The sequence below is a fragment of the Rhipicephalus sanguineus genome, chromosome 9 (assembly GCF_013339695.2).
Source record: "Rhipicephalus sanguineus isolate Rsan-2018 chromosome 9, BIME_Rsan_1.4, whole genome shotgun sequence".
NCBI lineage: Eukaryota > Metazoa > Arthropoda > Arachnida > Ixodida > Ixodidae > Rhipicephalus > Rhipicephalus sanguineus.
Genome location: NC_051184.2, coordinates 72,979,027 through 73,006,664, shown reverse-complemented (window position 1 = coordinate 73,006,664; position 27,638 = coordinate 72,979,027). Strand labels below are relative to the sequence as shown.

Genomic DNA, 27,638 nt, shown 5'->3' with positions numbered 1-27,638 from the left:
GTATGCACTTTCTAGTTGGTTTTTGGCATTCTACAGTTCAATTGGAGCAATGTGAACCTTCAGCGCTCAAAAGATATAGAAGTTTAAGGATGGAAAAAGAGTTGGCAAAAGGCCTATGTATCACACTTTTGTCACGGTGCAAAACAAAGTATGCAACTTGCAAGAAAAGTATATATTTGAAATCACCATAAAAAGCTCTACAAATAGCCTATGTTTCAATGTTCTAGGGCTAATATTTTAAAAAAAAGTGTCTTCGAGCAGCATCTCCCATAAAATCGCAAGTTTTTCATTGCAATGATATCAAAATAACGAACGAGCTTCGGTGGTCCCGCGTGATTCATTATATCGAGATTTGACTGTATGTGGCAAGTTCCTCGAGGCAAAGAAAAGGCAGCAGATGCCAAAGGTGCAATTGCCTGGAGCAACGAGCAGTTTCAAGAGATTGTCGAGTCATTCAGTCTAGACGATGTTTTGGACGCAGACGAAACAGCGCGCTTTTATCAGCTGTTGCCCGATAAAACAATGACCTTCCAAGGTGACAAGTGGCAGGGCGGAAAGAAATCGCATCTTCACATGTCGGCCCTCTTCTGCTGCAATGCCACGGCCATGGAGAAACTCAAGTCGCTGATTATGGGCAAGTCTGCCAAGCCACGCTGTTTAAAAACGTCTCGTTGCCTTGCTACTACAGAGCTGTGAATCTGCTGGTGAGCGGCGCCTTGCTACAAACAAAAGCAAGAGATTTCGCCTGCATCATGGGCTATGACAACTTTGTAGCAAGTTCGGGTTAGCTCCAACGCTTCAAGGAGCGCCACAACATTGTCGGGAGAGTGGTCTGTGGCGAATCGCAAGCTGTCGACGAAGCAGAGGCTACAAAGTGGGCAAAAGAAAACATGGTGCGGCTGCTGAAAACATACAGCGCGAAGGACATTTCTAACGCGGGCGAAGCCACTCTCTTTTTCAAGATGTTTGCGCACAAGACTTTAGCCCTCAAAGGTGAGCCGTGCCATGGTGGCAAACAAAGTAAGCTGCTGATCACTGCGCTACTTTGTGCAAACATGACTAGGTTCTGAGAAGCTGCCAATTTTCATAATTGGCAAAAGTACATCCCCCCGCTGCTTTAAGGAGAAGAGGCAGCTCCCAGTCAAGTACACGGCCGATCGTAAAGCCTGGATGACCAGGGAGATTTTTGCAAAATGGCTTTGCGAATGGGACGATAAGCTGGCAAAGGCGAACCGCAAGGTGTGCCTTCTTTTAGATAAATGCACCGCCAAGCACACTGCTGCCGTGCTCCAAAACATCGAGCTGCTGTTCCTGCCTGCCAACTGCACAGCAAAAATACAGCCGCTTGACCAAGGCATGATTATGTCGCTGAAGGCAGGTTACCACGAGCGCATGATCGATAGGTACCGATGACGACGCCCGGGTCATCGACACGAAAGGCAGCTACACAAAAAGACAGCTCTTAGAGTCCTGGCGTATCCAAACAACACCTGGAAATGTTAACCGCTCAACTGGATCCTTACCGAGTGTGTACGTGCACGGTCTACGAAACCAGTGGAGAAAACACCGCAGCAACAAGAACGGCGGGAAGAAGGCCGATGGAGAGGCGGACACCACCAAAGAAAGTCGCTAGCTTCGGAGCCGGCCGAACAGTCACCCCTGAGGAAGGGACCGAATCGGTCCCGAAACGTCGGGTCTGTAATAGTTCTTTAAATTTTAACTTTAGCAACTTTGGACTATAAGTGGCTGGAGAGTTTATTATTTTTTCGTACGAATAAAATAGGTGCGTGACTTTTCCTTTTTATTTGCGAAATGCAGTTATTCTGTTAAGTATCACCGTGCGGCGAGATGCTATTTTGCCCGCTATTCGTTTTGGGTAAGTACAGTGCATAATATTTGCGGCATACAGTGTAGTGCATATGTTTTGCTGCAAAACAGCGGCGCTGTTTTCCAGCAAAAAGCAAGGGATTATGCTTGCATCCTGGGCTGTGATGATTTAAAAGGCAGTAACTGGTGGCTCGAAGGTTTTAAACGCAGGTACGGGATCGTCGGCAAAGTGATCAATGGTGAGTCCCCTGCAGATAGAAATGGTGCCGACTCGTGGATACAAAACAAGCTAACAAGTATTTTGGAGCGCTACGAAGCGTCGGATGTGTACAACGCTGACCAAACGGCACTTTTCTACGAGTTGCTTCCGAACCGTACCCTTACGGTTAAAGGAGATGTCTGCCATGGCATTAAGCAGAGCAAACATTGTTCTACTGTGCGTAAATTCAGACGGAAGCGATAAGAGAGTACCGCTGGTCATTGGCAAAAGCGGCCAACCTAGATGCTTCAAAGGAACCCACAGGATGCCCATAAAATATGAGGCAACACGAAAGCCTGGATGACGCGCGACATATTTAGTGAGTGGCTGACGGAGTTCAACAATGACGCCAAGAGGCAAGGACGCAAGAGTTCTCTGTTCATAGACAATTGCACTGCACACCACATAGAAGGGCTCGAGCTATCCAACATTGAACTGGAGTTTTTACCCGCAAACTGCACATCGCTCATTCAGCACCTTGATAAAGAAATTATTAACAGTGCCAAGTGCTCATACCATCGGCGACTAATCCAAAAACTGCTCCTGAACATTCGTCTGCAGCGAGATACGAAGGTAGACATTGTACAAGCAATTGAGATGCTTGAAGGAGTCGTCAAGCCGCAACACATGGAGAAAAGGGACAGAGGGGCAGCCACAGAGGACCCCATCAGAAGGACACACAAACAAAAAAGACAAAGAATCAGGAGTGAGTTTCCCAAGTCAACAGGGATTGGGGAAAAACTCCGAAGAAAAAGAATAAGAGAGTAATGACCCGGACAACCCAACTGCGGAAAACTCAAAACTGGCCCAGACACTACGCAAGATGTCCAAAATCGATAGGTCATTCATGAAGGCACTCTTGTCGCTGGCAGGAGGAGCCGAGGATAATGAGGCACTACTGGACAAACTCTTAACAGAGTTTACAAAGCTGAAGAGCCTGACACTAGAGGCCACACACAAATTGGCAAGACTTCAGGGTACCATAAGTTCAACAAGAGAAAAGACTGTCGAAAAAGACACGTACGCTGCAAAACTAAAAGGGCACAGCAAAAACCAAGAATCGGGAGAAGAAATCCCCGATTTCTTTGAGGAACAAGATAAAGACAACGAAAAAAGGGACGCAAAGCTGGCTTTGATCATCACGTCGGACAGGCTGGGTAAGGACGAAATAAGGCAGATCGTCAAAAGGAAGGTCGACCCACAGTGATTGGGAGTTCCGGAACCCGAGATGTGCCCCGGAAAGGAAGGGATCGTGATTATGTCCTCATCCAGGAAAGGGCTCCAGCGACTCGAGGACTTCATCAAAAAAGATGACGGACTAGGAAACAAGCTAAACACAACACTACCCAAAGGGAAACAACTGGAGATCAAGGTCATCAGCATAGACGAAGAGTTCGTAAATGAGGATATTTCAAGAAAGATCATCGAGTAAAATGGACTCGACTGCACGGGGGAAGGAGTACAAGTAACGAAAACTTGGAAGGGAAAGAATGGTAAAACAGCCATCGTCTCCCTAAACGTCCAGGCGTGGCATGAGCTCAAAGACAAAACCCATCTCAACATCGGGTGGGAGAGGTGCCCAGTTTATGATAACACTTTCGTCCCGAGGTGCAATTTTTGTGCGAAATTTTTGTGCGAGCGTGCCTGACACCACAGAGGTGGTGTCAGGCACGCTCTCCAAGATGCACCGAAGGCGGTGGCCCCGCACCACTACAAAGAATGTAGGGGAGAAGACTACGAATGTCACATCTGTGTCCTGGCAAGAAACAAGTGCTTAAATTGTTGTGAACTGCTTCTGCAAGGCCTGTATCTCGAAAGAGGTTCAGGTGGTTCAGGCTGAGGAAATCACTGCCATAGAGGAGGAGCCTTCATGCCCGCCCAATCTCGCCAAAGCTTGGATTTCGCTGCGACAAATGGAGGAGCCCTGGGCGATGTGCAGATTTTTGTGATTTTTTATACGCGGACAACTGCGCAGTCACGACTGAGCAGATGACGGATGAGGCTCTGGCAGAAACTGTCCGACACCGCAGTGACAACAACGGACCTTGGGAGGACGACTCTGCACACGCTTTGCCCTCCGCGAAGGAGGTGCTGGACGCCATCGAACTTTTGCGCCATGCCGCAGGCTTGCTGGACAATGACTGAGCAGCATTGCGTTCGTTGATGTCGTACAGTCAGTGCTGCCGTCGTCCATCACAAACAAACAACAAGGCAAAATCACGTAGTTTTTTACCGCGAAATAAGCGTTTTGGGTGAGTTCTGCCGTCTGTTACTTTTTTGCTTACTTAAGGGGAGACACAGCTTTTGGGAGCCGAAAATTTGCCCAAGAATCGAATTTTCAGAATTGTCATTTTCGTATTCTTACTACCATCACGCACCTGTGTGCAAGTTTTCATTAAAAAATTCCACGCATTTGCGGTGTAACAGCGATTCAAAAATGCGTTGGCACACCCGCAGCCCTTTAAATTCTTGACAAATTGCGCTTTACTTCGGCTGCCTGTAACTCTCAAACGGCTCGCTCCAACGCGGCCATTTTGGTATTGTTGAAAAGCTCACACGTTTGCCTTTTTTTTATTATTATTATTGCTCGGTCAAGCAACCAAAAAAAAGTGGGCATAAAACATGGTCATTGGCCAGTTCAGATCACGTGGCTAAAATGGAGTCGTCTGATTGGCTTAGGGTGCTGCATCTGAACGCCTGGCTAGCTGAGGTGCCATTTTGCTTCCCCGCATGACGAACATGTCTGGGGAAGCAAAAAAGTTCCACTCAGTCCATCAGTTCGGCCGAAGGCGAGCGAAAAATAAGAAACGTGCTAAGGGCACGACATCGTGGGTTCCTGCAACCGAGCAGCAAGCGACTGCCGTTGCTTCAACGCCCGACAACTGTGATGGTGGTGATTGCGGTCCGCTCGACAAAGGCACAGCATCGCGCCGCTCTGCAACCGATGAGCAAGTGACTCCCGGTGCTGGGGCATCCGACAACGTCGGCGCAGGTGATAGCGGTCCGCTAGATAAGGGCATGCCATCGCACGGCTCTAACCGATCAGCAAACGATCTACGACGATGCAGCTGGCAGCAATCCGCTTGAGAACGACGGCATTCTTCACGCCGACTCCAGCCATGTGAGAGATGACGCTAGAACTGTCACGAGCAGTGACATAGAGCAAGAGAGTGCCCGTGAGCAGGTCACGCTTGATCGACTTGAGTAGACACCGGCAACAGAGCGTAAGACTGCGGTTTTCACCGATGCGTCATCAGCCTAAGCTGCAAACACTGCAGCTTTGTACTTGATTGTCGACTTAGACATCCTGAGCATGCTGCTTGCTGCTTCCGTACGGTGCAAGGTATGTGGCGGGTGTGCGAAACTAGTCACGGGCGACCGTGACTACGGCCTCGCCAAGAAAGTGACCGTGTTGTGCGACAGTTGTGGTGAAGCTGCGGTGAAATGGAACTCGCGCAGAGTCAATGGTGCAAAAGACGTTCAATCCATTTGAGATAAATATTTTAGCCATGCGTGCAATGCTCTGCAGTTATTTTCGTGTCGATGGGACTGTCGCGGCGGGGGCTCCACAATAAAACGTCTTAACGGCAACTGAAGAAAACACTAGCACCGGCTGCCACCCGAACTGCCGCGACCGTTATGACTCTGTGTGTGAAAGACGCCAAAGAACTGTACGAGGACATGTGTTCTGGGCACAAAAGGAACATTGCAGTGTGCTATGACGGCTCTTCGTTGACGAGGGGGCATTCCTCACACATTGGTGTTGGAACTGTTATCAAACTATTTACTGGCCTAACAAAACGCGTTGCGGGGCTAGTTGGTGATAAATTCTTATTTAAAAATTGTAGCGCTACATTAGACGAGGACAAGAAGAAAGGTACATGACAGGACGGATACATGCTATTTACTGGACACGTGCTCGACTACCATGTGATGTCCAACTTTTGCTTGGGTTGTCAGAATGGACCTAAGCCAGACATTGAGGGCTATGACCTCTGGAGTCAAGCCACCAGTGCCAAAAGAACACAAGCTGCAAGTCTGGCCAAATGGAGGTAGAAGCCGGGAACATTTTGTTTGAGCGGTCACTTCAGCAGCATAACCTTTGTTACACTACCATGTTGTGCGACTGTAACAGCCGCATGTACAACGCCATCAAAAAAGCAAAAGTTTATGGCTACTTTGAAGTGCAAAAAGAGGATTGCATAAACCACGTTGTGGGGATTCGAGGCACGCCCGTAGCCCTTGCGCGGGGATTTGCCGTCTGCTAACCCATTTTCTCCCCGTTCCCTCCCGCGGCGGCAATGTGGCGCCACCTTGCGCCATGCGCCGCCGGGTTCTCGTGGTGGACAAGGGTGTCAATGCAGGCTAGTTGGTATTTGCAGTTAGTTGGCTAGTGGTGATCGCGTCCCGTGGCCATTCCGCGGCTGCACGGTGGCTGAGGCTGAGGAGGCTGCCGAGGGGGCCCAGCTGACCACACCGGACGGTGTCACCGTCTGCGCCACGTGCGGTGTGACTGTCTGTTTCAAGAGCCACTACTCCGGAGAAATGCACGTGGCGCGGACAAAGGCGGCTGCGGACCACAGAGGCGTCGCGAAGGAGGCACCGCGGGCGCCGGCACCGCTCAGCCAGCGCTCAGACGCGGCTCTCACGGCTCTCTACCGCTGCCGCATGGGTGAGGACCCAGAGTTCGCCGCACTGCTGGCAGGGCCGCCAACCAACGACGGCCACCCGAGCGGGAGGCCCGCGGACACCCTGGCCACTATGGTCGTGGACGGACTTCTAGAACTCTAAGCGTGGAGTGGACAATCCCCCCCTCTGTCCACTGGCTTTTTTTTCTTTTTTCTTTTTTTTGAAATACAATGTTTTCCTTTACATATTTTCAAGTGTGTTGTTTTTTTTTAGCAGCATTTGCAGGGCTGGGCTGAGGTTAGTTGTTGCTCAGTCCATGTCGTGTCTGCATGCATGAGCGACGACCAGCTGCCTTTGCAGACCGGTATAGGGTGAATTAAGGAGAGGAGGATGTGGGGATTCGAGGTACACCCGTAGCCCTTGCGCGGGGATTTGCCGTCTGCTAACCCATTTTCTCCCCGTTCCCTCCCGCGGTGGCAATGTGGCGCCATCTTGCGCCATGCACCACCGGCTTCTCGTGGTGGCGCTGCACGCGATCTCGGAATTCGCAAGATTCGGTGCACGCTGGGACTGCTCTCGTTCTCTCTCTCTCCTGGGCCAGCGAACGGTGAGGTCACGTTTTCCTTGCGCTCCGACGTCCCCTGTGGGAATCGCCGGACTGTAGCCTGCCTGGGTGCCTTGGCATCCTTGGCGGGCGTGTCTACCATTGCGCTAGCTTCCATTCCGTACACTAAGCCAAAGGCAGTGCCAAGTGTTCGTGCGTGGTCGTACCACGCTAAGCCGCACTTGACGGAGGCCCACATGTGCGGAGATTTGCCCTAATTCTCGCGACCAGGCCCAGTGGTCATCGCAAGAGTGCGCAGCATAGCCGCTCAGGACCGTTTCCCAAGCGGCGTGTCAAAGCTCGCCATTGCGAGCTGCGACGTGCTTCGCGGAACCCCTTTGTGCATTCCGTCGGCCTGTGGGGGCCCTTTGCTCCCCGCGTCCCGGGAGCGGACGTCGTGCTTCGTTTGGGTGCCACCGAAAAGCAAATAAAGTGTTTGTGTGTTGTATTTGATTGAACACTGTTTCTGTTGCGCAGCGTTCGGCGCCCTCGTTAGTGGAACGCGCGCGGAGCGGTGCACGTACGTAAGCAGGCAATGGCACACGCGGCCCTGTGGCTCGCTAAGCCTGAACCCGCGGTGGTCTCTACTCCGGTGAGTTTTGAGGCTACCACAACGTCAAGAAACGTATGGGTTCCACACTGCGCAATTTAGTACAGCAACACAAGGGGGAAGGCAAACAAAGCCTCGGGAGGAAGGGGAGGTTGACAGCTGAACTGATTGACAGGTTGGCTCTCTAAAATCGCACGTGGGTGATGTCTGTGGGAGAGCACGCGCGCCCATTTCCCTTCCTTAAGGCTGGCGCGATCGCGAACTGACGGCAGGAGCCAAGGGGCCACTAGGAGAGGAGCACCGTCGCCCTTTCCGGGCAACCCCTTCTTTCCCGCCGCTCCTTGCGCCAATCCTCGCATCCCAGCTAGCAGGAAAGGGAACTCACCCTGCGAGAGAAACAACCCTCGCGGTGGGGAGGGAGACGGGAGGTGCATAAAACAGCCGACCAGGCAGAGAGACGGCCTCTCTTGCTCTGCTGACCTGCGAGGAACCACTTCACTGCCCCAAGACCTGCGAGCCGACCATCGACCGAAGGTGTAAGCGTTACCCCTTGTTTTCTACTAGAGCAGACTATCCCTCTACGCGACATTTACGCGTTATTGCTAGCGTAGCAATAAAGTGTTGTTTGTTGTTCTAGCTTGTTGCCTTATTCGCCCGAACCCGTCGTAGCTGCGATGACTCACACTACGGGAAGGGGACATTGACACATGCACGGTACAACTATTTGCGGCTGGGACAGGAGCTAGGCTTCTGCACCAGCCGTACGTAGAGCGGACCCCGTCATGTCGAAGCCATGAGCCGGGCAGTGATGGCAACTTTTCATCATGTCACCTCCACCAACAATTGCCCGAACCACCGACTGTGCCCAACTGGTGAGAAATCTTGGTGCCGCCATAACGCAGCAAAGGCTAAAGCGGAGGCTGAGCCCAAGCACAAATATAATTTGCCTAGCGACGTGGCTGCAGCTCTTTTGCCAGTGTACCAGCGATTGTCCGAAAGGAGCCTGCTGCAGAGATGCCTGAGGGGAAAGACTGAACTCGTACGAGTCTTTCCACTCGGCAAAAGAGCAGCACTGGTCACTGTTTGCAGTACAGGTAGCTGTCGCAGAGGCTGTGCTGCGTTTTAAGGCCGGCAATGGGCGTGCAGCTACAGCTGTGCTAGCAGAGCTGGACATAGATATCACATCCACTGGGTCCAACAAGGCAAAAGATAAGGACTTGCGGCGTAGCACAAGTTCTGCTACAAAAAGGGCAGCGTCACTCGGCCTTGTCAAGGCAGTGAAGAAAAAGCACCATGAAAAGATGCATCCCGATTACTCACTGGATCATTTCGAGATACATTTTTTTGGAGGGAGAGTCTGTAAATAAAATTTTTTACCAGTTTCCCCGAAGCAGCATTTCTGACAGTGTTTTATTGGAGCAACAATATCTCTGGTTCTACTCGTCCAACCTCAAAAAAAATTTTTTTTTTCAGAAAGGTCGTGAAGTGACAAGTGCAGTAGAAGTAATATAAAATTACATATTATTAGAGAACATTTATAAAAATAATTTTTCTTGGGAGTTACTATTTGCTTTTACATGTAAGTTTTGACATGCTCTAATTTTATTCTAAATTGGTGTAAAAACATTCATTCTTGCCTGATTGAACCCGTGTGTCATCCTCAATCACTTCAGTGTTCGAGTGCTTGCCATAATTACCTCAAACATGTCGTGAAATTTTTTTTTTTAGTTTTCTCAAAACTGAGTTTTTGATCGTGGTGTAGTGTTGGAGTGACGACCTCTCAGGTTGTACTTGTCCTATCGCAATAATTCTTTTTTTGTTAGAAAGGTGGACAAACGGGGAGTGCAATAGGCCCTAAATATGAACAAACATGAGACATGTTTTCAATAAGTAATTTCTCCAGGGTGTTACTAAAGTTCTTTGCTTACAAAAGTTCGACACGTAACTTTGGCCCAAATCAGTCTATAACATTCATTCTTGTAGCACTGCAAGCTCTGACCATACATCATTTTCATATGCCAGTCTCCATCACAACCAGCAGTTCAGAGAAAACTCACCTCCAAATTAGTCTATGCAACGAATTTATTAATATTTTGAAAAGTACTTGTTGCACTGGAAAACCAATTGTATATTGGTTTTCCCGCCTCGTGTAGTGTTCCAACTTTATCATTCCCTTTTTCGATCGCATATAAGCTACTGCACCATAGTGTGGGCTACAACCACAAGACGGAAGATGAACAGGTTATTCCTCCTCGAAAAGAAAGCTATTCGTTGCATTAATAACGTTCCATTATTTACATCCCACAAAACCACTTTTTCAAGAAAACAGAACAATTAACGTCAAAGATATTTACGCATACCGCCTCCTACGTCAGCTGCATTTTGCTGATAAGAAAACTACGCACTTTCTAAAGAATTTGTCAGCCCTCATAGAACGACCCAGCACCCGCGCAACACGAGCACCCGAAAGATGGTTCATAAAGCGCCATCGAACAAACTACTATACACAAACCACGAGCTACAATGTACCCAAGCAGTTAAATCAATTACATAAGTGTGTTGATACAGATACGTTTTTATCACGCACACGCTTGCTTGATGTGTTTCTCTTTGATAAATTTCAATTGTCTGCCTGAAGCTTGCAATTTTACATTGTGTCTATGCTTTTTTGCAATGTATTCATCACACGCATACTCCTTTCTTTTATTGCTGCTTTTCTTCATATCCATTTTTGACAGTGTAACAGAACATATTTCCTTGGTGGTCATATTATTCACACGTATGTTAGCCTGCTCACAGTGCCCATGCATGTATTTATATGTATTTATCACCAAAGAAGACTGTGTTGTAACAGTTTAGCTACAACAACGAAAAGCTTTGCTTGTATTGCGCATGTGTTCACTGCTGCTGTTGCCTGGTTGCGGGCCCCTGGCCTCGTCAAGCTGTATGCTTACAGCTTTCTTGCTAGGGTGGCCTTCATTGTACTTCGTGCATGTTGTAAATAAAATTTGACTCGACTTAATTGAAATCAGAATGTCAAAATACATAAGTGATAAAAGTTTGATCAAAATGTACCCATAAATAAAAATGAATTTAAGTGGGGTGTCCCCACTTAAAAATTAAGAGTTTGTATAACTCCGTATAACGAAATCCTCTTTATAACGAAGTTTTTCGAGAATTTGTCTATTTCATTCTATCCATGTTTAACTGTATCAGCGGTGATCATCACGAGATGCAAACTTGCACATGGCGGTTGGTGTAGAGGGTGCGTAGAAAATAATTGACTAGTCACGCCCTCATGCTTATGTAAGGAGTGGTCGATAATAAAGTGGGGCTTTTGGAACGCGACTCTCGAGCGTACGGTGTCTCTTGCGAAGTGCTGCGCTGATGGCGCGTTCTAGGGTATTGCCCTTACCAGCTGAGCATCTCGACAATGGAGTCAGAAGTGGGTCCTGCCACTAAGATGTCTGATCCCGAGACAAGTTCTGCTGCTCTCATTGGCGCCAACGTTTTTCTCTTCGCCCTCCGCCGCCGTTTAACTTCGACAACGCAGGTCAGTGGCCGGCATGGATTCAACAGTTCGAAGACTTCTCCTTCGCGCAAGGCCTAGCGTCTGCTGCCAAAGAAACAAGTCCGTACCTTGCTCTACTGCATGGGTCCTCAAGCTCATGTTATTTGTCCACCCAGTCAATGAAGTCTACGAGTCCAGCCGGTTCCACAAACGCAATCGGCTGCCCGGAGAGACTGTAGACGCATTCTATACAGTGCTCAAAAACATGGTGAAGGATTGCAACTACCCTCTTACGGTAGAACATCGTCTCGTGCGCAACCGTTTTGTCGTGGGTCTACTGGATTCCCGCGTGTCGGACCAGCTCTGCCGCGTCTCGAAGCTCACTCTTTCAAGATGCGCTGACTCAAGCTCGCCAGAATGAAGACGTTGAAAAGGAAAAACAAGCCCAAAGTTTTCAAGCAGATCCTCTCAACATAGATGCTCTTGGAAAGAAGCAAGCCAGTGTCCGCAGCTTGCATGTTGGGCGCTCTTGCCGCCGTGGTGGTTAACGGCATGCACCATTCGTACATCATGCAATGGCGCACGGATACTTCAAGACTCCTTAGACCATGTTGAGACTATTTAGGTGCGCCTAAAGCTGGACACTCGTTGGAGCTTCAAATAAAACTTTGTTTTTGACATCCTGCTTTCTAGAACATCTATTCTTTAGTGCAGGTGGTAAATTCGGGATCGGAGCTACAAAGGTATGTCCCGCTTTTTTTTTTTTTTTGACGGCAGTCCAGATATAGCGATCACCGGTTATAACGATCATACTTTTCGTTTTTTTCGATATCGTTATAGGTGGACTGCACTGCACTTGTGCTCCGAACCGGGCAGTTGGGATCTGATGGACAATGTTGAGCAACGTGTTCTGAAACGCGCGCTCGTGAAACGCATGCAAGGGACCCTTGATCGCCTTTTTTCAGAAAGTTAAATTTTTTTTCTTGGTCTGCATAATGTTTGATCTTTTTTTTAGAGTCCAGATACAGCGAAAACAGTTATACAGTGGAACTTCGATTATACGTCCCCTGGTACTGCGACGACCCGCGTTTTACGACGAATTGGCTTGGTCCCGGCAAAACCCCCCATAGAAATAATGTATTAAAAACCTCAATTGTACGACGCAATTTTACGCCGGCCCCGCCTCGTACGACGCTTCGCTGGACTGTCCGAGAAGAAAAAAGACCTACGGTGACGCGGGCTGGCACACAAACACACTGCGGCCGGGCGAAAAAAGTCGGGAAACCGAGGAACCGAGTTCGTATCCGCGCTGCCACCACAAGGCCTCTTCAATTTTTCGACACGCGGTCGGCCATAGCTAGCCAGAGCCAACGTTGGCCGGAGCCAGCCGGAGCGCATTCGTTTTGTCGCATTGCGATGCGCTCTTCCGTTGTCGCCTTTTTTTTTCTCTCTCTCTTCTTTTGAGTGGTTTTGTAGTGACCATTGTGAGCAGATAACATGCAGATAATTTCGAGCTTGCTTTCTAGTATGCGATAACTTTCACTAGATTTCGTGTTGTTATACCGGACGTGTGAACGGCGATTGTTGAGCCAAAGTTTGTGACAGCCGCGGGAACTGGAACTCGCCGCTGTCTAGCTACCAGAGGGCTGGGGCGTTTTAGCCGCTTGCGATTGGTCGAAGCTTGCAAATCGAATAGGCCTACTGCCGTGCTGCCATTCAGCCATTCCTTCACGTGTTTGACTCATCGGTTGGTTGTGCTGCGCCGCAGCTGCTGTGTCCACATGCAAAATTTTCTGTGTTCGGACATTGGTGTGCGAGGAAGCTTTCGAATTCTTGGTTGCGAGTGCTGCGTCTCGCAATGTCGCGGAGCCAAAAACCGCTAGCGCCGCAGCTGCTGTGTCCACGTGCAAAATTTTCTGTGTTCGGATATTGGTGTGCGAGGAAGCTTTCGAATTCTTGGTTGCGAGTGCTGCGTCTCGCAATGTCGTGGAACCGAAAACCGCTGATGCTCGGAGAACAGCTTCGCATAATCGAGGAGGCGGAGAAGCGGAACGGAGCAACAAAGGCCAGCATTGCCCGCGACCTGAACATTCCCGAGTCGTCGCTGAAAACGATCCTCGCGAAGAAACACAGCATCCTACTAAATGCGGCAAAGTTCGGCCTGAACAGGAAGGCCGCGAAAGATGGCAAATATGCTGCCATGGAGAAGGCCCTCGTTGAGTGGTTGCGTCAGGCCCGCAGTTCAGGAATTGCCGTGGATGGCGCAATTTTGAAGGAGAAGGCCGAGACAGTTGCATTGCATTGCGCTGCGGCATTGACGACTTTAAAGCCTACAATGGCTGGTTGGATCGCTTTAAAAAATGCAGTGGAGTTGTGTACAGCCGCTGCTGTGGAGAGAGCACGTCAGTCAACTCCGACACTGTAGAAAAGTGGACTGCATTGCTGCCGGAATTGATACGGGAATACAAGCCGTCCGACGTGTTCAACACGGACGGAACTGGATTATTTTATACAGTAAAATCTCGTTACTACGAACATCAGATTAACGAAATTTGCAGATTTACGAATTTTTTTTAAATCCCCGCCAAAATGCCTATATTGCCAATGTAAAAAACTTTCAGTACTACGAATTTCAGAATATCGAATATTTCAGATTAAGGGGGCAGACTAATTTTAGACATCTTTTGTTATTTCTTCAGTGATCTTGATGAAACTGTGCACACTTGTGCAGTTTTTTCTGCTGATTTCAAATATGTAATTACTTTTCCTGTAACTCATCTCGTTCCCGAGATACCTTAAGTTCACCCCCCATTGTTTAAGGCCTCAGTAGAAAAAAATTTGCTTAATTAAAAGCGACATTTAAAGGGGCCCTGCAACACCTTTCTTAGTTATATTGGAATAGTCTCATTATTGACGTATGACTCTTCACGAGTCATATGCCGCAAAAATTTTTCGAATCAGACTTGTGTTACCAAATTATAGAGATCACGTTCCGCAGCTTTCTCCCTCAACTCAACGCCGCGAGCGCGCGGAGAGCTAGGCAGCGACTCGAGGGAGGGAGCGCAGACGAGCGAGGCTCCGCCCAAGAGCGCCGGCGGAAATTTTTTCTTCATTTTTTTCTCTCTGACGTCTGGGCGCAACCACGTGGTCTGTGCCGCCACTTCCGGTCGGCTTGCGTCGTTCTCGTCGAGCGGAGCCGATGTGTATCGCGCGTGCTTGAAAACTGCGCGTCGGTTTGGTAATGTTGGGTGTGCACCTCGAACGCCGTAGTGTTTTCATCGCTCTGCCAACCACGGAAGCAAACCTGCGCACTCGTTTGGAACGAATGACAGCTGAGATCGGTTTCGGCCCATACTCCGATACACCGCCTCGTAAGACGGCACTGGCAGACGACCCCGAAGCGCCGCCATTACCGGACGCCAGCATTGTTATCGGAGACATGCTGCACGGCTGCCTCGGTCGGTCGTGAGAACGTGCCGACGATGCAGTTCCCAGCTGACGAGGCAACACTCGAACGGCTGCCACTCTCAACGGCAACCGGCGATGGTCAAAAGCACAGAAATATTCACGTTTTCGGCACTGCGCATGGCGAAGAAAACGGAACCACGCAACTACGAGCAGACGAGCTGTCGGTGAGACCGGAAGTGCTAATATTAATGTTTGTTCGGTGTTTTTAACGCGATGACAGAATATAAACATACATATTATCTACTTATTGAACTCAAAATTAACAACGAAAGTAATAATGAGGGTGTTATCGTGATTATAACATCAGCCAATGGTGGAACTGCCGACAATTGCGTCATATTTTGCGGACTAATACATCATTTGTCGAGAGAAGAGGGAGCGATTTTCAGCTGACTTTGAGAATTTATTGTAAATTCCAGGCCGTGCGCATCGCTATAGTATTTGGCTCGCATGTTCTCGGGAGCCTCGACTACCGATCGGCAGCGCTTTTTGAGCATGCTCGAAAAGTGTTGCAGGGCCCCTTTAAGATATGGCAACATATATTAATGACTAAAGATTGAAACGATGCAAGCAGTTTTCTATTTTTGCCTTTTTTTAGCTATTTTACAGCAGAATGAACTTTACATTCTAAAAAGCACTTGGCAACATATTACAATTTTGATGAGTAATTAATTAAAAAGGCATGGGCTCTAAATTCCATTCTCATACTTGGATGCTATACGCATACAGGTTTCCATTGCAAAAAGAATTATTGTTCTGCCTGCCCTAGCTGCCGAGATATCGAGGCCTCAAGATTGAACATAGTCATAAATTTGCATTTTGAGAAAAATGGAAAAAACAAAAAACACACAGTTTATTCAAAAAACCACAATGAGAATGAGCATATTTTTCAATGCAGATGCTGATAGCCACCAGGAACATAATCGGACTGATGCTTAGCACTGTAGTGGCGCTTCTTCAGTGCTCGCTGCACATTCTCACTTGAGGCACGCTTGCGGTTAGAGTCTGCCACTCGACGCCTGTCCTTCTCCGTCATGCGTCTGATGCTTGGGAGGCTGGGGTTGAGATTGAGTTCATCAAGGATACCTGTTGACGTTCTCACGTGGCCGCAGTTAAATTTCATAACTGCCTCAGCAACTGCAGCTTCAACGGCAAACAGTGAAGCATGGCGCTGCTTAGGTGCCAAAGCCCAGATCATAGAATGAAGGCGTTCATTACTATTCTGGGTTTTACCTCTTTGACACCTTTCCAAGAGCCCTCGTTCTGATAGGCGCTCATAAATAGGCAGAAGAGCCTTGCACACATGTTGTGGCAAATTATAGCGGTGCCTTGGAGTGGGCTCCCCTTTTGCAGCTGCCGCGTTCTGCCGGCACCAAGAGCCTGGGCCTGTCGGACACAGGCTGTGGTTCGACTCACTATCATTAGAGGTTATGTGATGATAAGTCGCCATGACAGCTCTTTTCATGCCCTCAACATCTCCTTTATGAGATTTGAGCGCCCAGCCGTAATAAGAGCTCAACTTGGTTATGAGGTCCCCAGTGAGCCTTCCCCTTCCTCCAAGGGTTTCAGAGGCCCCTCCCTTGTGCCTTGCAACCAAATTGCGTAGGGCAGTGCCCATACGCTTTTGTACATGATTTACACAATCCTCTTTTTGTACCTTGATGAAGCCATAAACATCTGCTTCTTGCAAGGCGAGGAAGGTGCGGCTGTCGCCATCTGATAAGATTGTGGTGTATCTGAGGCCATTTTTTTCCAGAGACCTCTCAAAAAGGAGCACGGCTGCCTCCACTTCCATTTCGCCAGCTTTTTTTGAGGAGTTTTTCTGGCACACGTGGCTGTCACGCCAAGCCTGGTATGCCGGGTCGTCTGCCTTCGGTCCAAGTTCACATCCGGCACAGTAATTGCTCAGAACTACATAGTCCAGCACAAGCCCAGTGAAGAGCTCGATCACTGCCCCCACGGCTATGTGGGATGAGTGCCCGCGCGTCATCCACGAGCCGTCATAAGAAACTGCAATATTGTCGGAATTGTCAATATGCAGTTCCTTATACAGCTCGCGAACTGCACTCGCGCACTCGCCTGTCACTTTTTCGGCCGCGCGGTTGGCTGCAGGCGTCAATTTCCGCTTTACGTATCCTTGCCACGTTTTCTTATGGAGACCGCGATGGGAAATGTTCATAGTCTGAAAGATATCGTTCATTGCAGCTTGACGGTTCCCAGTGGCCTGCATGGCTCGAGTGGCGAGAATGTTGATGGCGAACGGTTTCACTTTTTGATCACAATCCACCCGCGGAGAGCTCCATGCTTGCGCGATGTCACCACAGTTAATGCAGCGCGCACACATTTTCACGGCAAGGCCGTACTCTCTGTCCCGTTTATAGATGCTGACGCTGCCGTTGCAGACTTTACATTTCATAGCATCCAACAGTGGACCCATGCAGCCGAGATCGGCAATTATGAAACTTGCCTCTTCGCTCGGCACCGCGAGAGCAGCGCCGGCCGGTGCGTCGTTTTTCAGAAAATCAAATTTTCTTTTTGACGCGGCCGTTGATGCAAGGTCGCGTAGCCTCGAATCAGCTTTCGTCTGCCTTTCCCGCAACTCTGATTGCGTTAGCAAGGTTGTATCGCGGCGGACGCGGACGCTGCCTTGCGAAGCGTCGCTGGCCGTCAGGCCCGCTAGGCCTAACTCTCCGTTAGCTGCCTCGGGCGGCTCGGCGAATCCTTCGCTGTCGGCGGACGAGCTGGGTGATGCAGAGTCTCGATGTTCTCCTGCGCGCTCCGTTGCCAGCGATGTGTCGTCTATAGGAGCATCAGGAGCATCGCAGGCTGGCGGGCCTGACGGGCTTGCATCGGCAGCAGCGGCAGGCGACCCATCTCGTTCGTCGTCGACACTTCTCGCTAACAAACGCGCCTTGAAGTTATTCGCTTGCAACTTTTTTCTTTTTTTGCCAAACTTATGCCGCGAATGGAACTTCCGCGCTGATCCAGGCATTGCAACAACTTGGGTCGCGAGCACGCTAGCAACTCCGGTCGGCGGTCGAAGAACAGGCAAAATGGCGGCGCAACAAGTTGTTTGCGCGCTGTTGCCGCCCCAAGCAGACGATGCGAGACGCGCTCAGCCAATGAAATGGCCAGCTCGCGGTCACGTGCGCGTAACAGCCAATAGCATCGCGTACTATGCTTCTTTTTCGGTTGCTTTTTTTTCTCCAACCAATGAGCGGAGCGAAGAGGCATGAGCGGGAATTCGTAGACGAAGAAACGCTCTTTCAAACGAGACAAAGGTCGCGGCTATGGCGTTCGTCAAACGGCTGCTCCGCGTCGCGAAAAAAGTGGTGTTTTTCGTCGGATTCTGCGCAAATCGAGCTCGCGCGTCTTCTTTGAAGTAATATAACAAGTAAATTATCGCTTCCTCGAGTCTGAAAATTGGCAGGCAGATGGAAAAATGCTCGCAGAATTCAAAAATGCCATTAGAAAAAAACTGATTTCTTTGCGATTTTTCGGTCCCAAAGACCCGGCCGCCCCCTTAAAGGGACACTAAAGGCAAATATTAAGTCGACGTTGATTGTTGAAATAGCGGTCCAGAAACCTCGTAGTGCTGCTTTTGTGCCAAGGAAGTGCTTATTTTGAAATAAAATCACGTTTTTAGTGGTCCGCATCGCGTTAGCGCGCTTCAAATCTCCCGCCTGAAAATACGACTCTCATACGTCACTGCTGCCGTGCCCAACGTTGCCCGATTTTACTGCGCGGCCGCCGACACTAGTAGCAGCCGAGCGGAAGTAGCGGGACCCACAGTAGCAACAACGGCGCTGCGGCAAAGACTTGCTCGGATGGGCACATTCAAAGCCGTCACCAAGTTGTGGTTGGTCTCGTAATCCTCAGTACGAAAGTGCAGCGAGCACACACGCAGAGGTTTTGACTGTTTAGCACACTGGCGCAATGGCATGACACTAAGCCACTTCGAGCGTAAGGGTTCATTCCGCGGCACCCAGTAAAAAGACACACCGGTTTCCTTGCTGCAGCACTGGCGTTGTGCACCATTCGGGCATCCGGCAATATCACACACATGCGGCATTTTGTCGAGCTTTCTGTCAGAGCGACTTTCACGAGCGCGCAAAACACGCACGGCAGTACGCGATCCCGAAACTACGACTGAGACGGGCGAGGCGCAGTTCGGCGAAAACGGAACCTTTGAACCACGCGCGCCGTTCCCCATGGCAACGCCACGGAGGTTTTGTTTTCCATGAATCAAGCGGAAATGAACAAACAGCATTTTATTACGTCTTTTGATGCTCGGAATGTCCTTTTTTTACTGCTGCTAGTTTGATTACTAGTGATTTATTGTAGGCCGACTTCCCTACGTCATCGGGATCACTTCGAAAATGTCCCACTCGTGGCGCTCATCATGTGATACATTTAGCTTAATTTCTCGGTAAGTAGGGCACTGCTGTTGATAATATTGCCGTTTTAGAAGTTGTCATACATTGGGCTTTCACTCTGACATAAATTGTTATTTGCCTTTAGTGTCCCTTTAACGTACGTAATTTAACCCCAAAATCAACTAGATGCTTCGTTATTACGAACTTCCGTGGATGTTTTGGTACGAAAAATTCTCAAAGCTTACTCCTATCATCGTCATCTGCAGCAGAATGCGCAGGGAAACCCGCCTCAACGGGTGCAGCCCCATCAGCGCCGACATCAACGCGAGCATCAAATGCATGCAACAGCGGCGGAGCCACATGGTCGGAGCAGTCGTGGCGCTCGTAGGCTTAATCCCGCTTCTCCCCCACGTTGTTAGTTGCTGACGGTTGGAGCCGCGAAGTTAAGATCGTGTTGCAAGTTCGCTTTTCTGGCAATGAGTTCTCCTGGCCCCAGCGTTAAAAGGAAACGACGCCAGTTTTCGCTTAAAGAAAAAGTGGACATTCTGACGGAGCTGAATGATGGAAAAAAGCAAGTGGACATATGCAGGGAGCGTGATATCACGCCGTCAACAGTGGCAACGATACTGAAGGATCGGGAGAAGATCTTGAAATTACATCGAGAATCACAGCTGGCTCCCTCAAGAAAACGCTTGCGGCTGGGCGACTATCAAATCGTCGACGACGCCGTCCTCACATGGTTTAAGGATGCCGGACACCACGGTGTGCCCTTGTCAGGCCCTATTATTCAAGAAAAGGCACGACAGTTCACGGTTGCTTTGGGCACCTCCGGCTTCGACGCAAGTGCCGGATGGCTCTATCGGTTCCGGCAAAGGAACGGCATCGTGTGGCAAGTCGCGTGCAGGGAAGAAAAGGCGGCAGATGCTGAAAGTGCGTTTGCCTGGCGGAACGAGCGCCTTCAGGAGATCATCCGAGTCGTTCACTCCAGACGACGTTTTCAACACCGACGAAACGGCATGTTTTTATAATCTGTTGCCTGACAAAACAATGAACTTTAAAGGCGAAAAATGCAAGGGCGGAACGAAATCGCGTGTTCGCGTGTCAGTGCTCTTCTGCTGCAACACCACGGGCACGGAAAAACTCAAACCTCTTGTTATTGGCAAGTCCGCCAAGCCTCGCTGTTTGAAAAACGTTGTCTGGTTGCCTTGCGACTACCGGGCAAATAAGAAGGCGTGGATGACGCGAGAACTGTTCACGCAGTGGCTGCTGCAGCTCGACGACACAATGAAGAAGAAACAAAGGAAGGTTCTTCTAATCGTTGATAACTGTTCAGCACATATGGTGAACGTGTGGTTGAGCAATGTGCAGCTTGAATTTCTACCCCCAAATTGTACTTCTTTGCTACAACCTTTAGACCAGGGTATCATCAGATGTGTCAAAGCCGAATTTCGGAAACGACTTGTGCAGCGCCATCTCATCAACATACGACTTAAGCTGCCAACGGAGGTCAACATCCGTCAAGCCGCAGAAATGCTGACAGGGTCGTGGTGGAACATCAAGGCCAGCACTATTAGCAACTGCTGGCGAAAGGCAGGCCTTCTCGAGACTTCGCTTGCGCCGCAGGACTGCGAGCCTACGCCACGTGACTGCGATGACGAAGTGGAGCTCGATCCAGAGCTGTGGAATGAGCTTACCGAGAAGCTACCGGTAGACGCTGCGGTAACCTTCGAGGATTACGTCGACAGCGACTGCGCAGCGGCTACGGCTACGAGCTCACCTGCGAAGAAATCGTCAGTCAAGTGCGGGAGCAAGATTGCTCTAGTAGTGACTAGGACGACACTGCAGATGCAGAGCCTGGGACAACGGAACAGACTATTTCCAGCTCGGATGTTGTGGTGTTCCTTGAGAAGACCCGATCGTATCTAGGGTGCTGCAAGGATGTACCCGATGACATCCTCAGGAAGGTTGCGGACGTGGAGGCATATATGCACCAGCATCTGCTTTCTACTCACCAGAAGAAGATAACGGACTTCTTTAAGCAGTAAATTTTTTCCACACGGTGCCCAGTGTTTTCGTTTATTGTTTGCACCCCAACACGTGCACCTCCTGCAAAGGTACGTGATTTTCGTTATTGTGTTAAATTACAGACATCATTTTTCAATACTATGATGTTTCAGAATAACGAACTAAATTCGGCGGTCCCGCGAAGTTCGTTGTAACAAGATTCTACTGTAATATGCAGCCAGAACAGACATTGGCATTCAAAGGAGAGAGCTGTCACGGGGGTAAGTGAAGCAAAGAGCATCTTACCGTATTGCTTTGCGCTAATGAAGACTGCTCTGAAAAGCTTCCTGCCCTCGTGATCGGCAAGATTGAGAAGCCGCGATGCTTCAAGAATTTGAAAAGGCTGCCGTGCCAGTAGACGTTCAACCGGAAAGCCTGGATGACTGCTGCTATGTTTTCTACATATCTGCAGCAGCTGGACTCCAAAATGGGAGCTAAGAACACAAAGATTCTTCTTCTGCTTGACAATGCGCCATGCCATCCATCAGATATGTTGCATTTGAGAAATGTGAAAGTTGTATTTCTGCCCCCCAATTGCACTAGCCAGCTGCAGCCACTTGACGCTGGCGTCATCAAGTGCACGAAACAGAAATATCGGAAGTTTCTGGTGCAGCGTCGGCTGGCGGGCATGAAACGCGAGCAGTTGGATAAGAAGCTTTCTGTGCTTGATGCAATGCACTACATTACTAGTGCATGGGACGCAGTCACGCCAGAAACCATCGCCAACTCCTTCAGGCACTGCGGCTTTAAGGGGGGAGGTGGCGATCGAAAAAAACCTTTTTGTTTGTTGACCTAGAGTAATGAAATTTGGCAGGCACACTGAAGAGTGTCTCGAATAGCTATATATGAAGTTTCATTGCGATATCTCAAGTAGTTTTCAAATTACACTATGTTACATAATCTGATGACATACTCTGCTGGTGAAAAGCCTAGCATTGTAACAAAACATGCCAGGAAGGTCCAAGTGGTTTTGATCTTTACTCAAAAGAACACTACACAGGATGACATTATTAAAAATTGTCTATTCCTTTTAGTTTTTTTACAAATAACATCCCCATCAGCTTCATGTATTGCATCAGAACTTCTCATGCACTAATTATCACATACAAAAAAAAAACTATGCCCTAAGCAAGGTAAAGAATGTCATCCTGTCAACAAGACTTCAACGATTAAAAGAAAAAAAAACGGAATCAAAATCTGTGTAGTAGTTGCCAAGATATCTGCTCCATGAGCTGAGCAATATGCCAAAAAAACAGTATTGAGAAAACTGCGTTTAAAGTTTGGCCTTCCCTAAAACACCTAAAGATTGTGGTCTTTGCTTTTTTTTTTATGGTGTTTCACTTCTTGGACAGGTGGCCTTTCTCCAGTGTGCCTTTGTTCTTTTTTCATAACCTCCTCCTTTTTTTGATCTACAAAAAACCAGTATGGATTTCAAACCAAGTTCTCTGTATGAAGGAGTGGTGTGATAGACATGACAGAAAAGAAGATAGTGCAATCTAATAAGGCCATATACTGAAATAATTACACATATTTCTTGTATTTATGCTGTCATTAGCATAATTGTGTCTTGCTTATTGATTACAATTAATCATTGAATATTTTTTATAAAGAGAGAGGTTTGTTGTGACAGAAAATGGCTCACACCGTGATAGCCGATGCCTTCGTTCCAAATAACAAACAGTTATGGCCAAGACGTTAGTGGCACAGGGATTTTTTAGCAGTTTATTCAGTGACGCAAGTCGGGCAGGTAAAAATTCGTTTCCCTTACACGTTCTTTTGCCATTCTCGCGTATGAAACGTATTATCATTCGGCCGATCGCAGCAACGCTAGTCTACGAGGCTTTCATTGTTTCAAAAGATTCATAAACGCCTGCGGCGATGCCAAGCACGGCTCCAAGCACGTCTAAATTACATCACTAGTGCTTATTGACAGCACTCTGACCGCGAAGTGCTCGGCCGCGGGGTCCGTGGTGCCGGCGCTTGGTGGCGGCGTTCGGTGACGATTCGCGAATGCGAAGCTACGATGACGATCCGCCCATCCGCGGTTCCGAAATGCCGGCGAGCAATGTGCTTCTTCGCTTGTGAAGAAGCACATAGCCGCAGGTACGCTAGCGCGTTGTTCTTGCCCGCAAGGTTCGGGGTTCGTCTCGCTAAACGGCGCCGTGAGCGGAGTTAGGCCTAGTGACGACTCCGAGCAGTAGGTGCACAGGCGTGGTGCCCGTTGCTTCGAAGTGCGTAATGCGTGGTCGTGAGTACAAAGAGTCGTCCCGCGATGGCCTTCGTCACGATGTCAGAAGTGCTGATAAGCAGAAATCAAAACATCTAACCGCGAATCCGACGCTGAAGTCAACGCTAGAGTCGGTCCGAGACTCGCGTTTGCGATGTTCGCTAGGAGCGCGGCGCACCATCGTAATCAGGTCGAACTTCCTCTTGCAGCTCCAAACTAAAGCGTAATTATATTCTAAGTGATCGTCGAGCCGTGAACACAGAACAATTGCGAACGTGTCACGAAGTAGCGCGATTCTCGACAGCCGTGAACTCGCGACGTGCAATCGGCAGACGACGATCTCCCGGAGCGAGCATCGGACCAATGGCGAGGCGAGCTGGGGCAATATGGCGGACGCGGCCAATCGGAGGCCTCGGAACGACTCTCCAGTGTTTGCTTTTTGTGCGCTTCTTTCTGAATGGAGGAGTCCGCTGAAGTGGGGAATTTGAACACGGAGAAATGCCCTTTCGAACAAGCCCAAGAAGTTGGTTCGCGGTCACGCCATCACGGAGCTACAATTTTTTGAAAATCGCTCTTTTTTTGCGATTTCCACAATAATTTTCGCCACCTCGGAGGGCAAAACGAACTTTTCGAAGCACTTCTGGGTGGTTTTCAGTGTAGATATTTTGGAATCAGATAGAAAAAGGGTTCCAGAAACTGAAAACTTGATTTTCAGAAAATCGATTTTTTTGCCATTTTTTGCGATACGAAAGCCGCGTCCCCCCTTAATAGAAGTGGTGCTTGTTCTACCAGTGAAGCTGCAGTGCCTGTTGACGACGAACCAGAGTTCGGCAGCCTGGAGCTGCCTGGATCTTTCGCGGACTATGTTGGTGCCGACGACGATGTTGCAGTGTGCAGTGAAGTGTCGCTGGATGACATTATCGAAACTGTGCGTCTCGACACTGCGGGAACTTCCGACGAGGAAGAGATGGACGACGCTGCAGAGGCTAGCACGTCCATTCCGACTTACGCGGACAAGTTGTGCTACGTCGACCACATTCGGCAGTTTGCTTGCGCACGCAACGAGATCGGCGACTTGCTGCCAGATGTTCCAGCTATCGAAAGAAAGCTGATGCGTCGTGGCTGGGCAAACTCTCAGAAGAAAATCACAGGTTTTTTTAAAAGGTGAGAAATAAAGGTTCATTCACACCTCTGATAAAAGGCGTGGTTGTCACTTTTTCAATTAATTTAATCTACGTTCCTCGGAGCAGCGTAGGTTTGTGCCGCGGACTTTCTTAGGCATTATGTGCCCGCTGTTGTGGGGCAACAATGACCGTCACTGCCTATATTCTCGGTTTTTCGATTATACGACGCCCGGATTATACGACGATTTTGCGCGGTCCCCTGAAAGTCGTATAATCGAAGTTCCACTGTAGCGAAGTAATTTCAGATTCCCGCCAACTTCATTATAACTGGGCTACACTGTATTGTTTTTGCTTTTCTGCGTGTTATTTGGGTTTTAGAGCCTTGTAACATTTGTTGGTAGTTTGCATTGAAGTTTCTCACAAGTCCCTCGTGCTAAACAGTTTTTGTAGGCATAAATTATAGTGTTTGGATTATACGACGCCTGCATTTTACGACGCATTTTAGCGATATTGGAAAGTTGTATATTATTGGGGTTTCGATGTATTTCCTAGATTCGGCTGGCGACGTCGCTGTTCCGTCTGTTCCGAAAGCGGCTCTTTTCAGACCCCACAATTTCCAGAGATCAAACGTGGGGGTTTGACTATCATTCAGAGCCAACACACTCGTGGCAATAAGTTGTACGCAGCAGCGAGCGAGAAGCAGGCAGAACAAGTGGCGAGCGTTCGAGCACAACTGCGTCAGCCAAGAGGAAACGCTGAAAAACATGCAGCAGAACTCAGCTCACCGACGGAGGGGCAGTGAGGGATGAGGCGGTACTGGTAACAGTGGTACTGCTCCACACGGTCCTTGGCTCGTTGCACGGCTTGCTTCATGGCCCCCGAACCTGCAAATCAATGTGCACCATCACCGACTGGCCAAACCGTGACAGTGAAACTCCACGTTGACCATGCACGAGAACGCAAGTTCACCGTAGGCACTTTTCATAGCTTCCATGCATCAAAAATCAGACGTGCCATTGGCCAAAATCTCGGAAGCCTACTTGTTATAGCGCCACCTGTAGGGGCAGAGATAGACTAATAAATGATGTTTTTTTAAGTTGTGTCGCACAAGCCCGCCTGCCTGAGATGCCGCTTTGATGGAGCGAGTGTTGCACATTTCAAGAGGATAGAAAGTTGGGCTAGTCGGTACAAATGCATTCTTGATGCAGCACTAAAAGACAGAGACTAAGAAGACACATTCACACAGGACGAGCGGTGACTGAGGAGCACTCAAGGTTTGTTTCAATAAATCATTGGGCACATTTGTGGCCTACATTTTGTAGATGGTGCAACAGAAATAAAAGTCTTTCACCCATCGAAAATACTTCTAATTCTTGCTGCCATAACTTGCACAATGACAGCGAAGACCGCAGCTACTTCTGCAATCGCTCCCAGGTGGCGCGTCGGTTTGCTATCCTCCACAAATTTAGCGATGGGCAATGTCAGGTTTTTAGAATGCAGTTTCACAGCTGGTATGATTCAAGAACTCTGGTTAACTCTACTCCCAACTAGAGTTACTGTATATGCTACCTTTAGGTAGTAGAGTTGCGCGTAGGTCTGGCCAGCAACCACAGTTATGAGGCAGAGCCGCACTGGGTTTTTGCAGGCGACATGCATATCATGTCGCCGATCAACATGTTTGGTGAGCCGAAGACTGGCGATTAACTTCGACTGTCAACGACTGGTGTCAATCCAGTTCACTGCAGCAGCAGCTTCGAGAAATACACAAATTGGCCCGAGCGTTAGCTTCTCCACAACGCATGGTAGCTAGCAGCACCTGGAAGACAGACAACTTTGCTATCAACTCATGCATATACATTAACTGCATATAATTGGTAGCATATACAGTAACTCTACCCTGAACGAGAAGTGTACCACCACAAGAAGTGTCCTACCAGTGTACTTGAAGTCGTGCAGGGCCGAGTGGGGCGGCACGTCGGGCATGTGGGCGGCGATCTCGCGCTGCGCCTCAAACAACAGGGCTCCCTTGTTTGCCAGAGAGAGGTATGCGTCGCTCAGCTGTAGGAGGCCCTGCTTCAGCCTGATAAGCTTGACCGCTTCGTGCTCCTGAACTTTCTCCAGCGCTGCACAGGGACAAGAACACCGCAAAGGTCCGCACTTATTGCAGACAAACTGTCTGAAAAGTCACGTCTGATGTAAACATCTTCCTGACATCTTGAACAACCTTAACGAAAACCAACAGACGATGAAGCCGAGGAAGGTATAGGGGACGTTAATTGTACTGTTTCAACTGTATTGTGGCAATTACTACAAAGAAACGAGAAACAAAGAAACATGCCCTTAAAATTTCATCTTTTGCGACGTCTCGTACAGTCACTGAACAAAATTTTGGGCACCTCGCAGCGTTCCAATTTGACAATTCAGACTCTACCGCACAATTACTTTCCAATTTACTCCCGCTGAGCAGAAAGAGTGACATCTCAGTCTTCTGTGGAGGTGCTATCACTTCCTGTAATGTCGTTTGCACCTCATGGCGCAGGCGCGTCTCGTGGATTAGCCACAGTTACGTTTAACAACCACCGAACGAGAGGTGACGCTGTGGTCGTGCGGTGTAAGGTGGTGCGGTGGCACCGCCCTGTCGACGAGGATAAACCGGCGTACAGAAAGCAACAGAGAGTCTCTTTGGGGTTTGGCAGCATGCCTGGACGGACGGCTCTTGGCGGGGTCCATGCATACGATTCCGCGGGTCGGGCACGTAGGCCCTCGTGACGAGTCGAACGTAGGCGACCCCGCATGCGGCCATTGTGTCCGTTACGTTTTCTGTATATTGTATTAACGTTGTACAACGTTACTTAGTGTGTTACTAGTTGTGTATCAGATTCAGCAGGCGAACTCGCCATGATGTAAAAGCAGATTAATGAAATGTACACGTGGTTGTTGCCCGACCGTGTGAACTGTCTCCGTGTGTTCCCAAGAGCAGCTCATTTTTCCGGCCCCAT

The 27,638-nt window shown here is 49.0% G+C and overlaps 1 pseudogene; it reads right to left on the bottom strand.

Moving 5' to 3' along the window:
- Positions 1-27,638, bottom strand: part of LOC119405318 (protein enabled homolog) — a 64,664-nt pseudogene that overhangs the window by 20,110 nt on the left and 16,916 nt on the right.